The following is a 26022-nucleotide window of genomic DNA, read 5'->3' on the forward strand; positions in this document are numbered from 1 at the left end:
ACTTGTCTGGTAAATGAATGGACTGAAAAATGACTGTATAATCAAAGTGCAATTTGTCCAGGGTGGTACTGTATGAATAATTTATGTAGCATAAATACTGCTGGATAGAGCACTTAACTAAACCCTTGATCAGATGCCTGTTATTATCTGGCTGGCAGACAATCAAAAAATGAAATGAAATTTGGGCAAATTCCATACACACTTGGGAAAGGCCACAGAGAGCAAAGGAAGAACAGGGAAAAAAAAGAGGGGGAAGTGAATGTGGATTTCTGGGGCTGCTGGAAGCCCCTTATGAAAACAGGCGAAAGCGTAGCGGCATATCTTAGAGTGAAATTATGTGTAGTGACGGTGATTACAGAGAAACCAGAGGCTCCTTTCTGGCTATGATATGGGGGTTGGGCGTTTCTTCCATTTTCTGCCCTGTGGTGACTGACTCTGACATTGTCCATGGGCTCCATAGCACCTGTATGCTGATAAATAGGAAACTGTTACAGTGTATATTTGACAATTCATGGGACATAAAATTATTGATCTCTCCGAGACCCTCAAATGATTGTGCCCTCACCTTACACTCCATGAGTGATGTGGATAACTGGCAACAGCCCTCATGAAGGGATTGCAAGATGCCTGAAACAAAACTCAGAAATACTGAGCATTCAAAACTCCGAAGCCCTGGACAGATGATGCATTGGCGGTGTCATAAAAATTTCTGTAACACCACATTGTCTTCTTTCTGGCCTTTGTCTCCATTAATCATAGAGTGGGTCTCCCTTCCAAGTAACAGCTTTCACTTCTGACTTTACAATTTCTCCAGACCCAGAGCTCTGAGTCACCAGCCTGTGTCTGTCCAGGGATTTTTTTCAGCACCGTGTGGCTCAGCACACCCACCGCCAAGGTGCTGGTCAGGCCCTTCCCACCTTCGTCCCATCCCCAGAGACATCCTGGTGGGCATCGACACCTGCAGTGATTCATCCCTCACTGAACGTCAGAGTCCCACCCACAGGAGTTTGCTGGGATCTTGTGCCACCATGAATATGACAGTAGTATCTGATGTATCTTCCCAGGGAAACTTAAACTTCTTGAGGTCTAACAGAACACATGTCTTTTCCATTCAGTTTTTCTGTACATAAACCTGGCTTTCCTGGTTGTCAGGCTAAAAGGATGGACCAATGCCTGTCACTGGCTGGCTTCTTTAATATTCCCAAGGATTGCCTTCCAGTTCACTCACTTAGGTTTGTCACTCTTTGATATTATTTCCCCTAGTTCTCAAAGTCATTGATTTCCCATTCTAGCTCCTAATACTGCCTTAGATTTTCCTTGAGTTGACTCTCTACCTCGACATGATGTTTAGTTCGTATCCAGGGCTATGTCTCAAACATGAAACGTTGCTCTTCCTCTGATTAGAAGCCATACAGTTCCATCTACGAGGTGTTCTGACCACCTGCCTTGCACAAAGGACCCATGTAAGCTGAGCCAGCTTCTCCTACTCCTCTTGAAGAGGGCAATTCAGTTAGATATCATCCTTCTTCACAAAATAAAAAAAATTACGTGTTACAGAGTGATTACCCGTGTAGGTACCAAGCATATCGATGGAAAAAAGAAGTACCTCCAGCACCCAAAAAGACCTTAACGGGACCTCCATACCACCTCTACCCTCCCCCTAAAAGGCAACCACTGCCCATACTGTTGTAGTATCCATCTTCATAATTTTTTAAATAGTTTTACCTCTTCAGAAGACATCTCTAAACACCAAACATTTTTAACACTATAAATAGAATCATTTAGTGTTCGACTTCTTTTGTTCAATATTATTTTCCTTTGAGATTCTTTCAAGTTGTTATTTGTAACTGTAGTTTATTAATTTCCAATAGTAATTAGGGAAAGATACACTAAGCAAGATTCCATATACAACTGACAGAATGTCTACAAGTTTTAAAAAGCCCGATAATATCAGGTGCTATGTTGCTGATATGAATGTAAATACATACAGACACTCTGGAAACCAGTTTGCTGTTATGTACTAGAATTTGAGAGGTGTATACCCATGTCCCGTGACTTAGCAATTCTACTCCTAGATATATATCCCCCCAGAAAGGCATGCACAATTTATATAGGAAACATACACAAGAATGATCATAGTGGCATTATTCACAGTATCAAAAACTAGAAACACTCCAAATGAATCAAGAGTAAAAGATAAATTATTACATTCATACAATGAATTATAACGTGTGAGAAATCTTTGAGTTTTAAAGCTTTGTTTTGTACTTTTCTGTGCAGATGTTACATTTCTCACACAGGCAAAAAGGCTAAACACACACACACACACACACACACACACACACACACAGAAAAAAAAAAAAACTTCTTTATTTAACAAATTTAAATAGAAGGAACACTCTACACCTCCTTGCTGGGTAAATGAACTATTAGGTTTGTTCAAATATTCTGCCCATTTTTCTGTTGGACTATATATATATGTATATATATAGTGGGAATTCTATTTATATTCTAGATAGAAGCCCCTGGTCTGTCATGTGTTGCAAACATCTCCTCCCATCCTATTGTTTATTTGTTCACTCTTTTAATTAAGTTCAAACAGAAGTTCTTAATTTTAATGATCTCGTTCGGCAATGTTTATCTTTATTGTGTCTTGTATCTTAAGAAATCATTAAGACATTCTATCATCTACAAGTTTTAATGTTTTATCTTTCACATATATATCTGTCATCTGCTGGGTTATATTTTTGTGGATGTTGTGATGTCACATTTTCTTTTATTTTTGCCAGTTGTCTCAGCACCATTGAGAAGACCGTTTGATGTCTCCATGGCTCTACCATGTCACCTTTGCAATAAATCAAGCATCTACATGTGCAGGTCTATTTCCAGGTTTCTGAGTCTATTCCACCATTCTATTTGTCTAACCTTGAGCCAAGATCACATTGTCCTAATTACCGTAGTTGTAATAATTCATGACAGATGAGAGAACTCCCTCCTTATTCAAGAGCATCATTAGCTCTTCTTGTCTTTTGTTTTAAATTTCCATATAAATTTCAGAATCAACTTGTCAAGTTCCAAAACACAATGAGTTGCAATGTTGGTCAGGATTACACTGAATCAATAGACCAGTTTGGGAGTAACTGACGTGTTCACATGAAGTCATGAGTTGAGGGATTTGGTTTGTCTTTCATTCAAGTCTTATTGTTTGTATCTCCCAATAATAGAGTGTTCTACATATGCGACTGTAGTTCCTATTGATTTATTCTTAGGTATTTTCTATTTTTGAGGCTGCTATAAATTGTATCTAATTTTCAAATATAATATCCTATTTGTTGCCAGTATATGTGTGTACATTTCTTTTAGTAAGTTGACCTTGAATCTTCCAGCCTTGCTAACTTCATCAATCCTAATCATTCAACTATGGATTCTTTCATATTTTCTATGTATATAATTATAGCATACATGATTAATGGTGGCTATGTATTTTCCTTTCTGATGTTAATATTTAAATCGTCCCTTTGCTTTCCTGCATTGGATAGGTCCTTTAGTACAGTGTTCTGCAGAAGTAAAGATGGTACATAATCTGTTCATTCCTCATCTCCAAATAATAGCTTTCAAAATTTCATCAGTAAATATGATGCCTGTTTAGATATGTTTGTAGATTCCTTTTATCAAAGATTTTCCTTTCATATATGCGATATTGTCTCTCTACGTATAACATATATAATTATCAAATGCTTTTTCTGCATCTAAGATGATATTTTCAGTTTGAAAATATAATTAGCTATACTGATTTTCTTTTTTTTAATTGTATCTTTTTAAAATTTACATCCAAATTAGTTAGCATACACTGATTAATTTTCAAATGTTAAACCAACCTTGCATTCTAAACTAAGTCCAAACTGATGAGAAGTATCTATATATAAATATACATTTATATATATAAAATGTAATGGCAGGATCTTATGATAATAGTATATGATTATCATGGTATTATCATGTCATGACATATAAAATCAAAATCTCTATATATCCTTTTTAGACATTGCTAATTTAGTTTTTAATATATCTTAATGTTCTGTTGAAGCATGAAAAATATGCAAAAAATACAAAAATGCAATGAATCAGCACAGAATGGATCACAGAATCAACACTGCCATGTAATTAAGTTTGCTAATTTGTTTCAGATTTTACGAGGTTCATGAACACGTAGCAAGTTCTTAAACCATGGACATGAGTTACATGATTTTCAAAAATCACTTCACTTAGGAATCTCAGACTTAAAGCCAGAGGGTTGGGATTAAAGATCTTGACATAAATATCACTGACACTCTCCTCAGCTAAGAAGTAGCCAGGCTCTCACCTTCTGGATGGAAGTGAAAAGAGAGATACATTTTGAAAACAAAACAGAGTGAGATCGGGGCAGAACCACAGGGACTCCTTAAGGTAGGAAAGATCAAGGACTCTTAAGTCAGACAGGCGTGGGCTTCCCATATGTCGCACTGCTATTATTTACGAACTGTGTCACCTTGGACATTTTATTTGCCTTCTCTAAAATTAAGAGCCCTCACTGATACAGCCAAGAAATGATGACATTCTTTACGAGAGTCTCAAGGACTAAACTGCTCTAGTTTGTAAAGCACAGTGTGTAGCACACAGTGGATGCTTGGTAATACTTAATTTCCCTCTCTCTGCATCTGCTTTCAGTTAACACAAATCCAAAACAATGAAGACAAATGTTAAATTATTTAAAGGCTGGTTTCCTTAGGTGTAAACAAAGAACTGACAAGAACGAAAATGGGGGAGAAGTTGTTTCCTGAAGGAAGGTTTAGACCAGACTGTATCTCAGATTGTGGTTCCTCCCTCTGCTTTTAGAACAGTGATAAAGTGGGCAGCAGGCCTTCAGACTAGAAAATGGTGAACAGGAGGCACTGCCTGGGAGGGTGTGAGTCCTCCCACCTAAGTCCCCACAGCATGAACACGTGAGCTGTGACTGTCCTCCGGGTATGCAGGAGGACAGGAGGTGACTTCTCTTCTGCCCGGGTATTGGCACAAAGGAATCTGAGAGAAGGGAAGGATCTGTGGCAGGGGCTGGGTGTCCTCAGTTTAGTTAAATGCATCCAGGCACTCAGTCCCCCGAGGTGAGCCTTGCTGTTTCTCTCCATTTTGGTGGCTCAACACAGGCTTCCTGGCTGTGCACGGAGCACCCCGCATACTTGGAGTTCCCCCAAGATGGTTGTGCTCTTCTTGAAGATGAACTCTTCCTTTCTCACATTAATTTCAATGTGTAGCCCAGAACTCCTAGATATTTGGGGCTGTTTCTATTATGAATTTTGCACTTGCTATTCATACCTTTCAAGTATCTGAGTTTCTGTTAACACTGCCTTAAGGAATGGCTACTCTTCCCACACCATCCTATTCAGTCGTTCACTTCAGGGTTGTCTACAGTTAGTCCCCCGTGGAACTCGGTTCCAAATTCAAGACAGCTTACTGCAACTCAACCGAAATCTCAGGTGAAAGAAGGCAGGCCAGGACGTGTAAGAAAATGAAACATGGCTGCGATTTTAAACACAAGTCTCTGGCCTGTTTTGCCAGAGTTTCCATTTTGTTGCCCTTAAAACTCTAAGGGAGTTCTTGAATTACTTTCTCCCCTTCCCGCTTCCCCAAAGAGAGCTACAGACCAATAGTGTCAACATGATTCTCAAAGTGTTACCTCAGTTTACCTTTTCCTTACTCCCTTTTGATTTCCAGGTTTGACTTTCAGAGGATGCAAACCAAGTCAACCATTTCAGTTGTCCTGGGCCAGAATTCTGAGACCTTCTCTGGCCGCTTTAAAGTTTCCTCTCCCCTCAAAACTTCCTCATTCCGCTTGCCCAGTTGATAATTTTTTTTATTACTAGTTAGCATACTATATATTTTATTTACGGAGCTTGCCTCTTCTTGTCTCCCTTACCAGAAGATAAACCCCACAGAGGCAGACATTTGACTCTATGTGTCCCCAAAGCCTAGAACAGTGCACAGCATTTATAGCATGTACTCAATAAAATTTGGTCAAGATGATTATCCCAATTTATAACAAATGCATTGAAGTCTAAATTGTCGAGGATAGTTTGGGGTGAAGAGTCAGGTTGGAGGATGGGCGAAAGGAAAATTCAAACCATCTGTAATGAAGTGTACTAATTCAATGAGTACTTAACACAATACATTTTCTTTTTTTTTAATGTTTATTTTATTTATTTTGGAAGAGAAAGAGCGAGAGAGAGAGAGAGAGCAGTGTTGCAGGATTTCTTACCTCAAAACCCAGGGTTCCTTGTCTTACCACTTCGAAGAGTGAAGAGGTGGACACAGAATGAGCAGTAGCCAAAAGTTTATTAGAGTAGAAGATCAGAAAGGAAGAATGCTAGGACAGCTCTCTTTACAGAGAGGAGACATTCGAAAGTGAACGCCCACGATAGGAGGCAGGGGTCCTTATTTTACAAGGTTCTGGTCAGCCCTCCCTCCCTTCCCCCTTGTTCCTTCTCAGGTTCTACCCTTTTTGTCTTGATAGCTCTAGGTGCTGGTTGCCCATTCCTGATTGGTTGGTTTCCATTGTATGAGGGGTGGTCTCTGGCCATATCATTCATTGTGGGTCATGTGGTTTATGGGCTACTACTTATTTTTAGTTAGGTCTTTCATCAAATTCCAGAGGGAAATCTGATGGGGAGTAGGTGGGGTCTGTTACATTCTTAAGAGGAACCTTATGCCTACGGGGTTTGCTGTGGTCAGATGCTCCCTGCATTGTTCCAAAATATGTGTTTTTCCCCACCCAGGGACCTCAGGTCCTAACCTTTCTCTCTCTGCCTATTTTATCCTATTTTTTCCCTATTATACAAGCAGGCTCAACATGGGGCTCAAACTCACAAACTATAAGATCATGACCTGAACCGACATCAAGAGTCGAACACTTAACTGACTGGGCCACGCAGGCACCCAAACACCATGCATTTGCTAATCAAATGATACTCTCATCCTAAGCAGGACTTGTTCTGGAGACGTGAAGTTCCTTCTGTAATAGCAATTCCTTCAGGAACCCTTGCTGATCTACTCTCCTGTTCTGCATGAAAGCACAAATCTGACTAAATCACTGAGATCAGTAGTGCTCAAATGCAGATTCTGAGACCCTGCTCCAGGGTGACCACATCAGAAAGACTCGGGGTTGGGATTCTGAGCAACAGGGGTTTTAGGGTCTCCAAGGGCTTCTGTTAGATGCTCAAGTTTGAGAACCATTGGTCTATGTCTTAAAAGAGAGAACACACTGTTTTATCTTAAAATCATTCTTTTTCTATTCTGAGAGAAGATTTAAAAAAGGAAGACCTTGACAATGCAACATATTCATATGAATATGTATATGTGTACACGCATCAAGTACACACACACTCACATAATCATGTAAAAGCCAAATGTACATCCTCCGATGTTTTGATAATTGAAGAGCCTTCCACGCCACAATACCTGCCTCAGGTTGTCATTTGTGTAAGCTACATGTCTTGGCATTCCACTTAGGAGAGTTGACGAGTTAATTCTCAGACCTGTTCCTTCTAGGGGACACCTCTGTCACTAGGCTGATTGAAGGGATAGTAAAGAGGATGCAAAAATAATAAACCTTATTTCCCAGTAAGGAAGTGACAACGACAGTAAGCCAGTTTGCTTCCTAAATCATGGTGACCCAGTCTGCTTGGGGGAATTCCCTGCTTTCCAGAGAACACGGGAAGAGTGTTTCGGAGGGGGATAAGGGTAGTGGAAGGACAATGAAAAATGGCTCTGTGAAAGAGCTCATACTTCTTCATCCAAGCTGCCTATTGCATGACTTGTGGAAACTTGGTATTGACACTTTGGGGAGATAAGTGAGGTGAGAAGAATTGACATCTGCTAAATGCCCACTATGGACCGACTGATTACACGTGCATCTTAATCTTCATAATGCCATACTGTCTAAAACTGCTTCTCCATTTTAGAGAAAGAAACCAACATGTAGAGAAGCCATATAATTTGTCCAGGGATCATAGATCTAGTAAATGGGGTCATTCATTAACAGTTACCATACACGTATTGTTGGACACTCTAAGGCAGTCATTCTCAAACTTGGAACCATGTCAGGGGCTTAAAAAATAATGATTGCTAGGGTCCACGCCAAGTTCCTGATTTAATTGTTCTGTGGGCCAATCTGGGCATGGGGATATTGAAATGCTCCCAGATCACTGTACTACACAGCAGCCAGTTTGAGAACCTCTGTACTGCGGATAGAGTACCAGCTTTAGTGGATGTCAGAGTCTGATAAAAGTGACAGCTACGACAGTTATGATACAGGGCTACAAATGGTGTGTAATAATGATGGTGGTCTGAGGGTGCCTTGGGAGCACAGAATAGATGCTCCTCCATTAGGCCACTTCATCACTCCCCAGAATCTAAGCAGACTTACAAAGCACAGAGAGACGAAGAAAGAGAAGAGACATCAGAGGCTGAAACGGAGTTAACAGTTGATGAAACAGAGTTAACATCAACTGGAGAGGGACGAGGGGGAGCTAGAGAGAACTAGAACATGAGGAAGTGACAGGAGAGGGGAAGGGGAAAAGCCAGGTCTGGGCAAGTACCTTTGAAGGACTTGAGGCGTAAGTGGTATCTTAAGAGATGGATAGAATATGAAGAGACTTTGAGGAAATGAGGTTAGACTTTGAGAAAACTAGAGTTATAGAGAGTTTAGGACTGTCTGATCTGACCAGCTCATTTTACAGGTGAGGAAACTGGGGTGCAGAAAGGTTACTCAACCTGTCCCAAACCAACAACCAAATCGTGTCAGGAGCAGAACCACAGTACAGATCTGGAGACTTCCAGGCAAGTTTCAGTCACTGAAGTGCCATCAGGAGAAGTTACATTGAAGAAAGTAGAATGGTCCTTGTGTGTCGGAGTCAGAATACTGGTTTAACATGGGAGAAAAGTAGCCACCAGCTGAATAAAGACAAACATGTCGTTTATCGTGTTGTTGTATGACCTCAGAAAAGTCTCTGGGCATGCATTCGCCCATCCCCTCATCTTGTTTCCAGAGGTGTTCTTTTTTTAAGATAGTTGAATGTGGAAGGTCTATGTGTTCAATCTACTCGCTGTGTCTTTGGTGTGGTATAAGTGAGTAGATTTTGGAGTAGCAAAGTGATGTGAATTGATCGTAGTGCCATAGTGGACTTGGGTTATTCTGGCCATCTTATGTGTTCCTAGTTGCGGCTACCTTGATCTTTCTATCAGTGTTTCTTCACCTTGAAAGGGATGGAAGTTTTTGATATTAGTGCTTGCCCCAGGCCCCCCAGTCCCCTCCAGGCCCCCAGCCCTCCAGTCCCTCCAGTCCCCCCAGTCCACACACACACACACACACACACACACACACACAGGCATGTGCATACACCGATGGCCTTTGTTTTGAATTAAAAGAGTTTTCGTAAGCCTCCTGTGAGTGTCTTAACTCAGTCTGTATTAGGCACAGACTGACCATTATAAAACACATTTCATCAATGCAAGACATTGATGAAAAAATGCTACACTTCCTCTCCAGCTGGTTTTCTAGCATGTTTTTACATTTTCCTTCCCTGCTTCTCGTACTCATTTTCATCCCAGAAATATTTCAGAGGCTTTCTCCCTTCTCTGTATTTTGGTTTCACTGAAGTCTGCACAGTCAACACAATTGCTGCTTATGTCTGGCTTCCAGGACTTTTATCATTTTGAGGAGAGTTGCAAAACCCAAAGCACGTGCCTTTGTGGTCAAATGCTGAATTAGGCTTTGAAAGGGTCTAGGCTTGGTAAAATTCTGGCATATTTTGAGTCATGAGAAGTACCACTGGTGATGAGCTAAGGAACTCATTGTCCCCACCCCCAACCTGCCCTGAACGATCCAGTGCACCTGCATTAGGACCTGAAGCTTTCCCAACCACTGCAACCCACGTGTTGATCTTTCCCTTATATGAACATCAGCTGAGTTTTATAGTGTGTACCAAACAATTTAGCACTTAGCGCTAATTAAATGAGGTTAAATAAAATCACTTCTGTAGAAGTGCCTGCTGTGAACTGTAGTAGACAGATGCATGGTCGTATTACCACCATTAATTAGATTAATTGCCTTTTGTAGGTTCATTTTTTTCTCCTCCACTCTTTTGTCAGCTTTCTACTGGAGGTTCTATGCCAGCTAATGCATGATGGAAAGAGATAAATAGCTGTGGATTTATTAAAGATGGAATTTCTTGGTGGGTCTGATCCATGGCTGCTTATAGAAGGAAGTGTCATTTCTTCCTGCCGCCATTTTCTCCTTGAAAATCCTCACCCATCCCTGCGAAGGGAACAATGCCAGCACTCTATCCAGCTATATTTAGACAGCCAGAAATGAAATAACGGTAACATGATTGATAACCTTAAGTCCAGGGAAATGATATTACTAATTAAATCGTGAAACATTAGGCAGGCTGTCAAGCACAGATATATTTAAAGCTGTAACAGCTCTTGCTTATTTTTAAAGTGTTTGCATATTGAGTGATTCGGGTAAAATTGTTTCTATTTATCAGGCCAAGTATAAAGTGCTCATTTCCATGGTATCTGCAAGCATAACATGCAATCCAAGATAAATCTGGGTCCAAGAGAGCAATGCAGACAATCGGTCAGATTCTATGAATCAGAGCTACACTCAATTTTGGAATTAGAAAAATCTAAGACTTTACAACTTCTAGAATCAAAGTGTGTGGGTGAAGTAATGTAGAAGGAAAAGATACAAGTAACCAAGCTACAATTTACCTAATGCATATGTTTTGCCAGGTTCATCCACACATTGCTAACCTTACCAGTCCCATTTCACAGATGAGAAAACCCAAACACAGAGACATGAAAAGAAAGAAAAAGCAAACAATCTTCCCTGTATGGTGTAGCTAAGAAGGGGCAGATCACTCCTTGAACTCAGGGCTCTCTGAAGCCAACGTTGGGGTTCCTTCTGCGTGGTGACTTCTATTTCCTCTGAGGGATCTTCCTTCCATGCTTACTACCTTTATATCTAGTAAAACCCTTAAGCTAACATAAAACCCTGAAGACTAAGAAAAAATTCTCTCACATTAAAGAGTAGATGAAGGTATATTTCTTCTTCAGAGGTGGTCACATTTATAAATTAAATCCTTGTAAGGGATAAATCTCTAAAGCTACGGAGGAGTTAAGAATACTTGGTGGGCTCTGGGGTCAAGCAGATCTTTTGTCCCCCTGGCAGGTCAGACAGAGGATGGTGTGACCACTAACATACTACTCCTCAACTCGAGGGGTCCTTACCCCTTCTCTAGAATGGGGTAATGATACCCACTTTGATTGTGTTGAAGAAAATTGAATGGAGGGGCACCTAGGTGGCTCAGTCAGTTGAGTGCCTGACTCTTGATGTCAGCTCAGGTCATGATCTTAAGGTCGTGGGATCGAGCCTCACACCGTGCATGGACCCTGCTTGGGATTGCTTCTCTCTCTCTCTCTCTCTCTCTCTCTCTCTCTCTCTGTCTCAAAAATAAATAAATGAATAAATAAAATTTTAAAAAAGATTGAATGGAGATAATTGTAAGAGATCTACAAAATGAGAAAGGGAAGGGGAAAATGGAGAAAGGGCAGGACTTCCCAACATTTCCTAAATTGCATTCAGGTGAATGTTTGCTTATGCTCTTTTGAAAGATGGCCTTCGATACTGCATAGTGTACAGATTTTGGCAAACATAATAAGCACATCCTGCTTCAGCACAAGGTATTAGATTGAGCATAATAAAATTGTGGTTTAAGATGAAAGGCCTGAAAATCATGTTAAATAGGATAAGGAAGCCTTAATTGAAGCTCCTGCATGATTGCTTTAAAATCTCTTTATCTTGGTTTGTTATTTTGCCTTCTGATCTGAGAGGGAAGGATGACCCCGGCTGACCTATCTTGCATTCACTGTAACAAGCTTTCAGTCACTGTTGCAAATGAGTAAACAGATACTGTTCCTAATTCCCAGTGCTGCAGAATCACAGTAAATTACATGCACCCAGGTAAAGAGAGGTCTTTTGGCATTAAATCCCAGCCCGGGACCTCATCATCATTCCATATGGATTGGCAACTCGCCAAACTCAAGGCTATAAGCTATTGTTGTAATTAGACTTTGAAAACCTTCTTCTGATTTTCCCTTTTCTGTGACAAGGATTTGCTACTTAAAATTATAAATTGCAAATATATTGCCAGGGTCTGGATTTGATCATCTTTCATTTCCTCCCTAAGCTCCAAGAAATTGCTTTTGTTTTCAGGGTTGAATTTGGGTGGCTTTGAAGTGCTAATTCTGATATGAGTGAACAGGGGAGGGAACAAGAAGGCAGGGTGGACCCTTTTGTCCTTGCGCAGCAAGGGTTGTTTCCATGCTCAAGGCCACATCTTTGGCCCCAGCTTTGGCCCCAGCTGACTCAACCTCAACATCTACTGCATTGCTATTCAGTCTTCCACTCAGCCACCTGTCCCCTCCTTTCACCCAAGCTGATTGTTTCACGTGAAATGGTTGCCTTTTGGCCTATCCATGCAGTAACCATATTCTTTTGAGTGTGAACAGTATACTTTTGACTTAATAATTATGCCTGAAAAAGATGCATAAATCAAGATCCATGTGGGCCAGCCAGGACATCTGGTCACCCCACCTATGCTAACCTCCCTTCCAGTGTTCTCTGACCCCTTCCAGCATTAATTGTGAGCCTCATTTCTTCTTGATGTTTAATCCTTTCATTTTATGTATGATTTTGTTTTTAAAATACTTTGACTATATATTTTATCTCACCAGCTAGGTTTCTAACTTCGGCATAGAGACACTGATCCTTTAGTGTCTAATAACGTATTATGGGATGGTCAGAGTAGACATTCAAACACTGAATGAATAAATACACATCAATTAAAACTATTTGGATGGTTTCCTTTTTTTTTTTTTTTTTTTTGTAAATGGGAAAGAAGAAAGGTGATACTGATGTAATAGTACCAATCCCCAGAAGTATAAAAATGCCCAAAATAATGTTCCCATAAACAGTAGCAGCAGCTCCTTTTGAAGTTTGCTGTCTTTAGAAAAAAATCTAAAAACTAGGGTACTGGTTGACCTGTTTTCCATTAATATGAGTGCTTGTGTTTTCATAAAGGGAGCACTGGCCTCAGGACATTACTTGACTTGGGTTATAGTCCTGGCTCTAAGGAATAGCTGTGTGGCCTTAAATGTGTTATTTCCAGCTGGTGAGGCCCCACTTCTCTAGTCTCTTTATTGGGTTATTAGGCAGATCTTTTTTTTTTTCTTTCCTCCAATTCACAGCCATGCTCTGATGATGTATTTGACAGTACGACCATTAGGATCACATCCTATATAGGAAGTGCTTTATTGTTCATCCTATATGGGAATGTCAAAGAGTATTTCCCATACAGGACCTTTAAGTCCCCTCCACGATATTATGCCATAAGTATTACTAACTCCACTGACAGATGAAGAAATGGAGACGAAGGGTTAAATAAGTTGGCCAATTCTGTAAGTCAGGGTGTACTGAGGTCTGTACCTTCAGCCTCAGGCTCCTCTGACTCTGTAATCAGGAACTGAATTGTGTCATTGCCTCAGAAAACCCAACCATTTCCTGTTGGGTAAGTGATTGGGTGGTAATAGATTGGGAATTGATCGCAGGATTCATTTAGCTGCAGTGGCTCCATGCAGATTCAGTCCACATGTGTGTTGGTAGGTGATGCAGTTGGAAGACATTGCTTTTATTTCTCTGTTGAGGAGAGTGGGTGGTTTCTATGCAGCAACTAAATGAAAGACTTTTAGAGGGGAAACAAAAGCCCCAGTGCTATGTTATGAACACTCCTTTGCTTACATACTTTCCCTTTCCACTACACAAGTTTCAGAAGGAGACTCCTTCCTTGTGAACCCCCCATTTTAGATAAGCAAGAGCAAGGGTATTTTCATTTAGCTTTCTGTTCTGACACTGTGCCTCGAGAATAAGCATGCAGGGTGCCTGGGTGGCTCGGTCGGTTAAGCATCCCACTTCAGCTCAGGTCATGATTTCAGTCTGCGAGTTCGAGCTCCATGTCGGGCTCTGTGCTGAAAGCTCAGAGCCTGGAGCCTGCTTCGGATTCTGTGTCTCCCTTTCTCTCTGCCCCTCCCCTGCTCATGGTCTGTCTCTCTCTGTCTCAAAAATAAATAAAAACATTAAAAAAAAAGAATAAGCATGTCAGTGGGAATGCAAGCTGGTATGGCCACTCTAGAAAACAGTATGGAGGTTCCTCAAAAACCTAAAAATAGAACTACCCTGTGAACGAGCAATTGCACTACTAGGCATTTATCCAAGGGATACGGATATGCTGTTTCGAAGAGACACATGCACCCCCATGTTTATAGCAGCACTATCAACAGTAGCCAAAGTATGGAAAGAGCCTAAATATCCATCAACGGATGAATGGATAAAGATGTGGTATATATATATATGTGTGTGTGTGTAGACACACACACACACACACACACACACACACACACAATGGAGTATTACTTGGCAATCAAAAAGAATGAAATCTTGCCATTTGCAACTACGTGGATCGAACTGGAGTGTATCATGCGAAGTAAAATTAGTCAGAGAAAGACAAAAATCATACGACTTCACTCATATGAGGACTTTAAGAGACAAAACAGATGAACATAAGGGACGGGAAACAAAAATAATATAAAAACAGGGAGGGGAAAAAACAGAAGAGATTCATAAATATGGAGAACAAACTGAGGGTTACTGGAGGGGGTGTGGGAGGGGGGATGGGCTAAATGGGTAAGGCGCACTAAGGAATCTACTCCTGAAATCATTGTTGCACTATATGCTAACTAATTTGGATGTACATTTTAAAAAATAAAAAAAATAAAACGAAAAAAAAGAATAAGCATGTCAGGGTTTTGCAGAAAGAATGGATGAAAACCAAGGGCCCGGTCCTCTCCAGGTAAGATGTCAAAGATGCATGGGCAGAAGTATCTCTGTGGTGTATTGAGTGTGATCACATTCTTCAGGGGACAAAAAAGGATTCCGTGGGGGTATCCTACCCTCCCTTGGCAGGATAAAGGAGAATATTTAAATGTACTATCCATGCTACACCATTAGGTTAAAAAGGAGCCCGTTCTCAGAGCATATCTGAGCAGGAAAGGTGTCCACGCGCCAGAAGGGCATTGAAACCTCCCCTGCAGGTATAGTCAGAGGTGATTCTGCCACCAGCTGGGGTCTCAGGGAACACAAAAGCAGGGAGGCAAAGCAAGAAAGACCCAGAACAGCAGCTGCCCTGCCTGGAGTCAGACAAGAAGGACTGGGAAAATATCTGTGATCAACAGTCAGGACCCGAAGAAAGAGGCAGGCATCCAAACCGTAAAGAGGCCACACCCTGCACCTCAAGTGCGCCCTTGTTTAGGCTGCATCACAGTTGTCTTGTTCCTGAGCGGAGGGGCCTGGGTATTTGGGCACAAGCTATTGCTTCTCCTTTACAGATGGCTGACTGTAAGAGCCCACGACCTCTCAGGCAGTGCTCACTGTAATGAAGGGGCTCGCTCACTCTCCGCAAATCCTCTGGGGGCTTCAGGAAGTGCAGCGCTTATGGTTTGTGTTATTACAGTTAGATATTTGAGTACAGTGAAGCATGCCCTGCGATTAGAGTGCAGGTTTTCTTGCATAGGTAAATATTCCCGATGGAATGTGGTCTCACTGTGAGCTGCATTTATCTGGCCGCATTGCATAATATAGTTGCAAATGGGTCATGTGACTTTCCCATTCAGATAATTCTGTGAGATAAATAGAATCAACCTTATTGACCCCGTTTTATGGATCAGCGGCTTGGTTAATTATGATTGCTCCTGTTGATACCCAAATATTCAAGCCATGTGAACTTCAAGTCGTTGTGATAAAATAATGGTAGTGCTAAAATAACACCATTAACTAATATGGAATGAGCACTCAGTATGTGTCAGGCACTCGGCGAACAATCATCTCAATCTCTCACCTGTAAATTGGAGATACAATTATGGTCCCGTCCATTTCACAGCGTTGTTGAAGATTTAGAAGCAGTAATGCACGGCCAAGTGCGTTGGCATGTTAAATACCGCTCGGTATTAAGTGTCCGTTTATCAGCCTGTCAGCTGTACGAACGAACAGGCTCTTCTCCGTCGCTCACTGAATCACCCTCATCTGGAACTGCTGTCAACTATGCTTTTCTCAGGCACCTCTTCTTACATTTCTCTCTTTAACTCCTTAATAATGATACCAGTGCGGCAATAATAATGAGAGAGATAATAATAGTGCATTTCTTTCCATTGTGGAAGCCTGTCTGGTTGACAAAGCATCTTATACATGTGATCTACAAAACATCCGTGTGAAGAGGACAGATCAGATAGCATCAGTCGCACTTTCCAGAAGAGGCAGCTGAGAGCGAGAAAGACTGGCTTTTCTAATTCACATCAGTAGCAAGGGGGAACTCACACCCGGAGTTTTGTCACCTTGCTTCACAGCTGCCTCTCCTTGAAGTGAGTGCTCCTCTCCCGAGTCCTTTTTGTCCGAAACAAAAGTTCTGGAAGAGTCCCTCCGCCTTCTTCAGACCTTCTTACATGAACAGCTACTGCCACGCTGCTCGCTGCCGCAGGTGATGTGAGCTCCCGTACTGTCTGGAGGAGGCTCTCCTACAATGAGCATTTCTTGTGTTATTTCTGTCTGGAGTACCTGGTCACACAGATGGGGATCCAGAGGTCACGCTGCTCTCTCTACAGGCAATGCTCTTACTGTCTTCCTCGATGGAAGATTCAGCTCAAGTGTGTCCACTCCTTTGCCATCACCCCTCATTAAGCACTGCTCTCTGGGCGTCCCTTTGGTACACAGCACCGACTTTTAGTGAAGCCCGGGAAATGCCTTCCTTCCCCCACGTAGTCACGAATCGGTCCCACTGGGTACATGGTGGGGTCCTGGAGAGGCGGAAGCACACCTTGGGCCTCTCTCTGTGTGCATACCGTAACAAGAGAGATGCCAAACCCACCATCGAGTTGTGAATTAAAGGCTAGAAAAATAAACAAGCCAATACATAAAACCCGTTGCCTCTGCTAAAGGACAAAGTGTCTGTTGCTGTGGTCAAGCCTCTGTGCTCTGCCGGAACCTGAAGTGCCCCAAACAGCCCCCTCTCTTGTCATGACTCTTCAGTTGCCATTCTTCCCCACAACATTACCAGCATAATGTGCTCATTCTTCCTATGTGTCGCCTGGACACATTTTGAAGTGTATGTGGAGGCTAATTCTCTTTCACTCATTTGTAGAGACCAAAGGTGAAGTGTGAGAGTTTCACCTCCATGAATCGATGAATTTCTTTGGGGTTCACTCCATGGGGGGCCAAGAGTTCCCTAGCCTCCCCCTCATTCTCTTCCTGCAGTGAAAAGGAAAAAAAAAATAGGGCAATGGGACTGTCTCCATTAAAGGAAAAGAGAGGTGAGGCAATTAAAAATCACTCCCCAGACTAATTAGCACAATAGAAAAAAAATGGGTAAGTTTTCCTTGATATTTATATTAATGAACTGGGGTTCCAGACAGTAACTGTGGGGTCTATTAATAAAAATTAGTTTGGAAACAACATTGCAGTGGGTTCTTTTATATGGCAGTCTCTTCTTCAGAAAGCTCGCTGTTAGTAAAATACCCCCAGCAAGGGGTCTGGCACAATGCTATTTCTATCTCGTAAAATCCATATTGTCTACTTCTAGTCAATGAAACACACTAACTAATAAAACTCAATTGTGCATGGTCCTGGGGCCCGGAAATCATGTGGATAATTTAAACGAAAGACACAGAATTACAGATAATTGGCTGTGGCCAATATTTCTAATGAGCTGCCCCACCTAGTGTTTTAGATATACCTCTATTTCTCAGCAGTCTTTCAGAACTTGGCAACCAGAATTCCTCAACAGTCCCCCTGACCTGATCCCACCCCAAAACTTCATCCTTGTGGAAGACATGTTCTATCTACAGCAGAAAGATCATTGAGCTTCACGATCAGGTACATGAGGCTTCACATTGTGATTCCATCTCGTCCCGGTGTGGGAGCTGGGATTTTATGCCAGCATCTCACCTTCTTCCTTTGTATAATTGGTATAAAAATATCTACTATAAGATTATTAGGAGAAAGGATTAAATTGAAAGGGGCAGGTACACCAGCCAGACTTGCTCAGCTCCATTTCCATTCCCATTGCTTCCCCTTTGAAGCAGAGAGGTCCTTCCTGGAAAGGCAGGAGGGGCCAGAAGTAAAAGCCTAAAAAATGCACAACCTGCATAGATGTTCTATGCAGAAGCTAATGAGTGGCCAGGATTTTCATGTCTTTGGAAGCCTTATAATTACAATTTTCTCAGAATTTCTAGCTGCGGGAGAGCAGGGCATTTCCCAAGCCAGCGCTAGTTGAGGGTCAGGTGCGTATTCAGAAAACGAGATGAGTGCTGGTGGCTGATGGTTCAGCTTCCCATCAAAGCGCAGGCACAGGGAAGAGGACGTGCCTGGGCCATCTTCTACCTCCCCAGGCCTCCTTTCCCTATGTGAAGACACGTATGCTTGATGTTCTCCTTTCCTCTGGGTTTCTATCATACATGTCTACACTGGATCAGTAAGGAGGGGCTTGAAGAGCGATAAGAAGAAAATGAATGGAAACTCCAAGGGTCCTAAACTTAACACATACCTTGCAGATATCATGGGTTTTGTTCTGGAGCACCGAAATTAAGTGAATATTGAAATCAAGCAAGTCAGATGAATTTCTTTTTGGTTTCCCAGTGCAAAAGTTTTATTTATACTATAGTCTTAAGTGTCTAATAAGTTTATTAATTTATTAATTATGTGTATAAACACAATGTACATACCTTAATTAAGAAATGCTTTCTTGCTGAAAATGCTAACCATCGTCTGAGCTCTCGGTGAGTTGTAATCATGGATCACAGATCACAATAACAAGGATGATGATAATGAAAAAGTTAGATATGTTGCAAGAATTACCAAAATGTGACATAGAGACACCAAGTGAGCAAATACTGTTGGAGAAATGGCCCTCCTAGATTTGTTTGATGAAAGATTGCCACAATCCTTCCATTTGTAAAAAAACAAACAAAAAACCCCACAAAACCCCCAAAAAACCCCCACCCAAAACCACGCTACCTGTGAAGCACAGTTAAGTGCAGCACAATAAAATGAGGTGTGCCTGTATATCTGTCAAAGCAACGTCTGTTTCCCTGTGAAGCTGCCAATACAAGTCCCTCTTCTGGAGACTTCAGGTGTGTGTCGCCATCTACCTATTTCCACTCCTGTTCCTTTCTCGACGCCTACAGTTCACCGCCATCTAGATCTGTATCTTTACCCACATCCACATGCACGCTACCATCTTTCTCACTACCAGAAATGAGGTGTGGAGACCCAGGTTTTCTTTGTTCATGTTGTTTTCTTTTGTTTCTAAATTGTTTATGCAAATGGTGATTCTTGTGTGTCTTCTGATTCGTGCTGCTTTTTGCCCTATAAACTTCATTTATTCTTATTTCATTCTCGAAAGCTAGGACAAGCACAGCCTCTTTCATAAAGATGTATTGATGGCCTTGATCTTTATTCATCGTGCAATTCTCTGAACTCCTGCATAAATTATTATGGCAGCCATGAACCCTAAATCTCTAAGAACTGACTCACATTAGATGAGAAGCGTTGAAATTGTGGCATTCAGATAATCTAGGGCATGTGGCCTTCATACTTGGAGACTCGGTAGCCCATTTTCAATTAAATATAGTCTACCATTTTTTAAGGGTATAGTCGTATCATGTAAGCATCTGAGACTCTCAAGGACGGGGCCATGGCTGTTCCATCATGGATAGCTCCATAGCTCTCTCTAGCTGAATCAGAGAAGTCTTATAAATGTACCCAAGACTTCATGTTTTGAACTTTCCCACTGCTGCAGCCATAGGGTGACTGGAATGGGAAGAGGAACTGATAGTGGGGGTGGTGGGGAGTGAAACAACGTGTGCTAACCATAGGGCAAAGACATGTGCCAGCACAGGTATGTGTGTATGTTTGTGCTAGAAACCTACAGAATCAGGTTCATGCTGGAACTGGCTGGCTGGGAGCAGTGGACCTCTTCTATACATATCACTTAGATTGACTGTCAAGTCCTCTAGGACATGTCCCTTCACGAGGAAAGCTCTGGCCATCGCAAACAACATGCCTTTCTTCCAACATGCTCTATGCTCTTTGTCATTGTATATACCATAGTGTGTCCTTTGGGGATCTCCTATCCCAACTCCTTTAGGGACTTAGGCATAGCATTCTATATGGGGGGTGACTCCTAATCTAGGCTGGATAAGATGTCCTTCCTCTAGGTTACCCCGTGTCACTTTTTTCATAAGCATGACTCATATTGTATTCTGTGTACACATTGGTCTTCTTCACCAGGCCATGAATCCCTCAAGGGTTGGATGGCTCTTTTCATCGTCACATTCCACTGCTTAGAACAGATTCCCCCTCAACATTGACATCCCATTAGTGAATGGGATGAGGGATGAATGTGTGTGAATGAATGAATAAATACATGAATAAATAAAACCACCTATTACACTTTTATGATATTAGTTTTCCTCTGTTATTTTTTTTTTCAAATTTGCTCCTCATGTTCATTTTAAGCAGATTTTATTTGTATGTAAATGAAAAAGAAAGGAAAGAAGGAAAAAGCTCAATTCTGGCTGGACCCACACATGGATTGATATAGAGAAAACCCCACTGAAATCTATTGACCATGAATGGTAATCTAACATAAACTCTAAGCCCATTCACTAATTAGTAGCTTTAATAGCTTAGAACCAAATTACATGAGTGAACTCCAATTCTAGAGAATTTTTTCCTCAACACCCACGCATTGAACACACACACAAAATTTTGCTCTTTTGGGTGCTTCAAGACAATAATAGGTGAAAATAAAACTAGTCTCTAACTTTAAGAGGCTTACCTTCTAGTAAGGAAAATTTGACTGGTATGCATATCAGTGTTTTGTGAGGTATAGAAACATTGTTGAAAGCTGTAGAGATCAAGCTTAATTTGAACTTGCCATTGAAGAGATGGCAAAACAGGGAGAAATTGGTCACCATTCTGGGTTGAAGGAAATCACAGGATCCTGTTAATTAGAGGGTTCTGAGCCTGGAGCCCATAAACCAGAAAGTAAGCCAAGGGAATGCCCCGCCAAGGCCTTCTCTGTCCCACTTGATCCGTATTTGGAGACAATTCTGTTTTGCTGGATTTTGTGGAAAACTTCAGCAGTGAACACAGATTTCCTCAATGAGAAAGAAAGAATTGAAAAAATGTTAGCTCAAAGAGAAATGTTAGAGATTATCCATTGCAGCTGAGGAAGCTTTGGGCCGAAAGCTGGAGGAGTGAAGACGAGAAGGCCCATTCCCCCTGTCAATGTCCGCATCTCATGGGAGCTTGTGATCGGTGTTGGATATAACCTAGGTACTGCCTAGAGACCAAATGTCTCTGTGCTCCCGTTCCTGTCACATCTTCATGTGTCCTTTCCTACATAACATCAAGCAAATGAGAGCACAGGGGTGAGCATATGCCAAGGTCTACTGGTTCTTAAAAACATCCGTGTCATGATTCCATATGGAGTGATTATCAAAGCTTTGTTTTCATTCAGGGTTCTTGAAACCACGCACCAGTACTCCTCTAGAGGATCTTGAGTTCTCAATGAGGTAGTATTGAAAGAACTTTTGGCCTGAAACCTACTTCATACCAAAGCCTAACTGACATGGCTTTCAGAGATAAGTAAGCATGCCATTTCATGAAGACCATCAACTTTCTTTTTTTCACGTAAGGGTTTCTTCATGATTCGCCATGTTATCCCTCAACTGCCATCCATTGAAACTTCGGCTATTCTGGCATTGTTGTAGTGTCTGGGGCTGTAGATGGAGCCGGGTTCTACTCTCACAACCAAATTGAAGAAGTAGTCCCTGAGGTCGAAATAAAACCTATTTAATTTGATTATTGACAGAAGAATAAGTGGTGCTATTACTTCAGTCTAACCTCCTTAATAGGGCATATTCGAACCCACATGATTTGATTCTCTCCAGCTGCTTCCTTCCCCCACAGCCTCTCTCTCTCTCAATCTCTGTCCCTCTCTCTCTCACACACACAACAATCTGTGCGTCAGCCCTCTAGAATTACTCGTAAGTCTACAAGAAGATATGCTCTGCCCACCACCACCAGCCTTTGCACAGCAAATGGTTCCTCTCCAGAACACTTTTTGCCTAACCCCAACTAGCCCTTCGGGATTGCACTAAGGTGCCATATGCCGAGATGTGCTCCTTGTTCTTTCACATCTATAGCTCTTCAGACTCCCCTTCTTTCTGGAAACAAATCTGTTATGGTAATTATTCATTTACTTATTTTTTTTTTCTTATAAGACCGTAAGCCACACCTAGGTAAAGGCCATGCTTTTTATCTTTACTCCAGAAACCCTTGCAAATTTCTAACACGCCAAATGGTGTAGAACAAAGAATTTAACATCAACATTTTCTATTTCTACACACCGCAACGCACATGCGTACTCCCCTCACACACATGCACACATGCATGCACTGAGTCCAGAGGGCTGAAAAACGCCACCGAATGCCATCTATTCATCTTCATGCCATTGAACAAGGAATTGTTGTCCATTGAAACACACTGAAGGTAAGAGAAGTTCAAAGGATCTCCCGAAGTAGGTCCAGCCTCTGAAAAAGCAGTGGGGTGGTTTGCGCTGTGATACTGCCTTTCTTGGCATAGCCTTTTCCCAACTACCCTTCACCTCTTCAGAGGAAGAGAGATGAGGTCCCCGTGTTAACACTCAGAGATAGTGCCCTTGTCACATGAGGAAGGCTTCAATTTGCTCATGTTCTGTGTTCTCTTTAGAGTGGCAAAGGAGACTCTGGTCTATAATTATCTGCTTCCTTCAGTTTCTTGTTAGTACGTGTGGTTGCTGAATAGAGATAAGTCTATTTTTGAGAATTCTGTGCCCAATCATTGTTATTAATTATAGGGAGGATTTGATGGTTTTAAGTATATTTAATAGGATTTTGAGCTTTGGATGTCATGGGAAGAATGGAAATTTGATACATGTTGATAGTGACTGTAAATAGTACACAGCTGACCAAAATTTCCATTTCTGGTGTGTTGAATAAATAACACCTTGCAGTTCTGCAGCAATTTTTACTTTAAAGGGCCCTTCATGAGAAATGTTTTATCTTCAGAATAACCCAGTTGGAGCAGTAGGGCAGAGGTCATCCTACCCATTAACAAAGAGAAGGGGAAACCCAGGAGGTGAGAGAAACAGGTATTCAAAGCCAGGAAGCTGTTGCCAGCTCTCCTGACACCTGGGCAGGTGTACTTTTCACTGGCAGCTGCCACATCGGTTGGATCCTTGTTGCTAAATGTCCAAATCCTGAATGTGCCAAAATCACTCATACTGCTAAATTTTGTTCCAAAATGCATGCGTGCGCGCACACACACACACGCGCACACACACAACCCGCCTCTCCTGATGTTTCCTGAAGGAGGGATAGGACTCAGGAACACTAGAAATTATTCAAGTCAAATTCAATTCCTTTCAAATATAATGAGCTCAACCCCCTAGCCCTTTCAGGTAGGAGTCCTTCTTCTAGAAAACTACTCTAAATAGGTAGAGACATGTGAGCATATTTTGATGTTCGTCTCAGAATTATGAAAGCAAATATTTGAAAATGAAGTCCAACATTAGAAGAATACTTAAATAATTTATATTGTATCCACATGCCAGAATTGTATAAAGCTGTTAAAATGCATACTTCTCAAGAATATTTCACAAAGATGGGGAATGCTTTGTGACTTAACATTAAATAAATCAAGAATAAATAAAAATAAAATGATACATCACTAGTAAAGTCTTTTGTATCATAAACTTATGGATTATTTTTCATTTTCTTATTTCTTTGTTTTAGTTATAACATTAAAAACCTTATTTGAGTAATAAGAATTTAACCAATACTTTAAGTTCTATTTGTTCAAACAATAAACTAAATTAACGTGTGCTTTCATTCATTGTGTTTTACAGAACCCCTTTTATGATATGATCAGACACTCATCTAAAGGGCTGGGGTACACTGATCCCTGCCTTGTGGAACTCACATTTGGTGATTGGGATGTGGGCGGTGCACAAGTCAGATAACTGACAATAAACGTACCCAATAAAGGCCATGGCATGTCTTTATTTGACAAATATTTTATAAAGTACTCTCTGTCCCAGGTGCTACTAGTACTGAATAATCAGGTGATATGAAAACAAGAAAAAATACAGAGTTTTCCAGGGGAGGGAAAGTTGAAATTTAAAAAGGTGGTTATCAGTCAGGCTCATCAAGAGAGCGATGAAAGAAATGAGAGCCTGTAGCCAAAGCACAATCCTATATTTGAAGCTTTGGGAACAGGTTTGTTTTCAGAATGTTTTTAAACGTGGAGAAGTAGTTCAATGCATGTACTGTAAATTAGCTAGCATTCCAGTGAGGTCTAAGCAGTACTCTTAATCGAACCAGATAATATTTCTACAGGAAAACGTCTGAATATTCACACAAGGTAGAATCGATAAAAAGTATGTTCTCCCACGTTAGTTCAGGTTAGGTTTCTTCCTCAGGTGAGCTATGGGAAAAAAGGTGGTTTAATCTCAGATTGTTTGGGATTCCAGAAATGCAGATAGGGGTTGTAAAATGAAAATACACAGAGATTGTGTGAAATCATCCTTCATAGTTATTCCCATAAAAATGTACCATTTTGCTCCAGATGCCTTTCTGACAACAGTGCAGCCTTAGGGGTAGACTTGCCAATAGTTCAGATGTTAGTAGATGGAGTGAGCTACTCTGCCTGTGCTGATGAGCTGCTTAGCCCCCAGAGCACCAATGGGCCAGGCTTTGTCCCAGAGAGAATTCCTGCTTGGCAAAGAGGCTTGGGCTAGCTCACCCTTGACCTTTCTCTACCTTAAGAAGATCCCACTCCATCAAGTCATAAATATATTGCATCATCTCTCGACGCCTGTCTTCAACAGTGACCAGTCCAAAGGTAGTACACTGACACAGATGCCTGAAAGATGTGTGGTCAAACCCACCATTTGCATGTATGAACATGATCTTGGCACACGTAAAAGAGTCAGTAAATACGAGTTGAAGGAATGTTCGAGTAACTGAAGATGCCTGGATTCCGCCCATGCTGCTCAAGCCTTGCCCCGGCCCAGGGTGTCCCAGGTTAACTGCCTTATGTCTTCAAGGGTTATGAGCTACTTTATTACATCATTTGCTGTCTAAATCACTCCGGTAACCATGCTTTCCAAAATTTCCAGGATGGCGCATGATTTAAATATTCTCACTTAGTTTTGGTTTACATATCCCAAAAGCTAATTTAGAAAATATTTTACCATGGAAATGCCATGAGGCAGGAACTTGTGTTGTTTTTGTTCCCTGTTATATTGCCGACTCCTAAAAAAGTAGGCATTATACACACACACACACACACACACACACACACACACACACACACACATATATATATACACAGAATAAATGAATCTTATCAACAGTTTCTCTTGAACACATTGAATTCTTATAAAATTGTGGGCAAATATGCCATTTTTAACTTTTGTTAGTCATATATATTGTTTTCTTGGAACCCTTTAAGGCTGTAAGTGTTCCATTAAATTCTTTATTTCCAGCCGGATCATCCAACCCCCTTCAGTCTGTCTGCTCATATCTCCTACTCCACTTCACCATTCTTCCAGTAATTACATTATTTTGAGTCCTTCTATATTACATTTAATTTTTATAAATGAGTAAAGAAAGAATGTGGCTGTTTAGACATTAAATTTTGATGCTTGTCATTACAAAGAAGACTTAAATGCAGGAAGGAGAGGAAATAGGAGTTTGTTATCATGCGATCCAAGG

General features: G+C 41.2%; 1 protein-coding gene across 1 annotated transcript in view; it reads left to right on the forward strand.

Moving 5' to 3' along the window:
• Positions 1-26022, forward strand: part of CNTNAP5 (contactin associated protein family member 5) — a 796934-nt gene that overhangs the window by 81699 nt on the left and 689213 nt on the right. The gene's annotated exons all lie outside the window — the stretch shown is intronic.

Source organism: Prionailurus viverrinus, chromosome C1 (genome assembly GCF_022837055.1).
Source record: "Prionailurus viverrinus isolate Anna chromosome C1, UM_Priviv_1.0, whole genome shotgun sequence".
NCBI lineage: Eukaryota > Metazoa > Chordata > Mammalia > Carnivora > Felidae > Prionailurus > Prionailurus viverrinus.